This window comes from Cyprinodon variegatus, unplaced genomic scaffold, assembly GCF_000732505.1.
Source record: "Cyprinodon variegatus isolate N-32 unplaced genomic scaffold, C_variegatus-1.0 Scaffold598, whole genome shotgun sequence".
In the NCBI taxonomy this organism is placed as follows: domain Eukaryota; kingdom Metazoa; phylum Chordata; class Actinopteri; order Cyprinodontiformes; family Cyprinodontidae; genus Cyprinodon; species Cyprinodon variegatus.
In genome coordinates, this window is record NW_015151051.1 from 21,270 (window position 1) to 23,456 (window position 2,187).

The following is a 2,187-nucleotide window of genomic DNA, read 5'->3' on the forward strand; positions in this document are numbered from 1 at the left end:
ACTTTTTTTTTTTTTCCAGTGGCCCTAATCCTCTTCCGTACAGCATAAGGGAAGCTGAACAAAGACAATCTGAAGTTTGACACATATTGGAAGGAAAAAAAAAAAGAAGAAGGATCAGAATCACCTGGGGTTTGCAGTGGAGCATCTGACGTTACCAAAGCTGGTCTCTGTCAGCAGAAATCTTCCCAGAGATCCATATGAAATAAAAATCAAAAACAGAAGCATGTTCAGTGTTAAAAACAGTCGTGCAAAAATGTATAAATATATAAATGTGTTTGGTGCATCTGCAGATGTTCTGAGAGCCACAATGACAGAAAAACAATCCCATATATACATTGTGAGGTCCGGACCCATCCCAGGATCAATAGCCTTAGGCTCCAGGCTCCCGGCTCCAGGCAGGTGAGGTGCAGGCGGTTTAAATAATTAACTACATGGAGAGAGGCAGAACCGAAGTCTACGGGTAGTCATAACACGCTGAAGGATACAGGAATCATGTTACAATGTTAAAAGCAAGTAACTGGAGTGAGTAATTGGCCAGTTTGGGTGCTTAGAGGGGCCTGAAAGTGCTAAGGAGACATGGCAGCGCATTGATTATTGGCCCCCAAGGGTCCGAGCAGCGGCAGCAAACACTGCTCTTTAGTTAAAGGCAGAGGCGACAGTAACAGGAGTCACAGCTTCTGACCTTGAATAGATTCAACAGTTCTGCTTCTGGCATCCATAAAAACACCAAAAAGAATTTTCTTTGTTTTCTTTTTTTTTATTGCTCACCTTGGTGGTTTTTATCTTGTTCCCTGTAGCGCAGCTCCAGCCCTTCAGATCAGGAAGAACTTTGCATTCCTCCCCATCGAGGCACGGATGCATCTGGCACCACCACTTCTGTTCAACGATGGAGGCTGGAAAAAACAGAATAAAGCAGAATTTCCCCTGATCTGAGTAATTTTAGCAAATAGTTTGTTCTTTTAAGCAGAAACTGGTCGGCCGTTCTGCACTGTGTCGTCTCATTTATTCCTGTTTAGATTGAGTATTTCCACCATTGTAAAGAAAATAAATGAATGCCAGAGTCGTTTAAAACAGCGGATAATGCTCCTGGTTTGGTGCATCTTTAGCACAGAACATCTGAACCAGTGGGTGTTTAGAACGGATTTGCCATCTTGTCATTTCGTGTGTTTCAAACTCGTTTCCGGATGACACCGGGAGCCTTAAAGGTGGAATCTCTTCAGATCATCAAAGCCGGCGATGAACAAGCCATGTCACATCCTGACAGCTTTCTTAGGTAAGTGATGTAAGCTTTGCTTTTTCACCGGTAACACGTCTATTTTAAATATGCAAACGAGTCTCAGCCTCCATATGATGTGTCAGGAAAGGGAGCTGATAGCAGATGCATCTTCAGTCAACTGCAATCAGAACACCTCCTCACTTCCCTCCTAAACAAACGGTGCAGAACAGATGTATTGCTGAGCTTCAATTAGCCTTTTGCAAGAGGCTGTAGGTTTTTCAGAAGAAAACTTTAATGTTTAACATTATTTATCTGGGTTATTAGGATTGTTATTATTATTGGTGTGAGTCTGTTAAACCCTGCACTGCAAAAACAATCTATAAATAAGTAAATGTTTCTCAAATTAAGTGTATTTACCCTTAATTTGAGTAGGTAAGTAAGAGGATTTGCCAATAGAATGAGTATTTTTACTCTTAACATAAGATAATTAGATAAAATTCACTTGAAATAAGAAAATGCAATTGTTTTTTTCTTATTTCAAATGTAAATTGTCTTGTTCCATTGGCAAACTGTCTCACTTACCTCCTCAATTCAAGAAAAAAATGCACTGATTTTAAGAAAAATTTACTTATTAAGATTAAAATTTTTTGCAGTGTAATAATACCTGCCTGCACTGGAAAAAATTGAAATCTGGATGAGTCATTTTTTCTTAAAATAAGTGCATATGTTCTTGGATTGAGGAGCTAAAAGAGACATTTTGCCAATGGAATGAGAGAATGGCATTGTGTTTTTCAAGTGCATTTTATCTAATTATCTTATTTCAAGACTAAAATACTCAAATTAAGGGTAAATACACTTAATTTAAGGCATTTTTACTTATTTCTAGATCTTCTTTCCTGTGTGTTTGGTGTCAGAACTAATCTAATTAGTAAAGTTCTTTCGGAATTTGTGAAACGGAAAACTCAGAGTTT

At 38.5% G+C, this 2,187-nt stretch overlaps 1 long non-coding RNA gene across 1 annotated transcript in view; it reads right to left on the reverse strand.

Moving 5' to 3' along the window:
- LOC107096098 overlaps positions 1-894 on the reverse strand; it is a 21,931-nt gene extending 21,037 nt beyond the window's left edge. Inside the window, exons 1-2 of the long non-coding RNA XR_001481782.1 lie at positions 769-894; positions 125-181 (exon numbers count right to left, since the gene is read on the reverse strand). This is a non-coding gene — a long non-coding RNA (uncharacterized LOC107096098). The remainder of the gene's footprint in view (positions 1-124; positions 182-768) is intronic.
- Between the last annotated feature and the right edge of the window lie 1,293 nt (positions 895-2,187).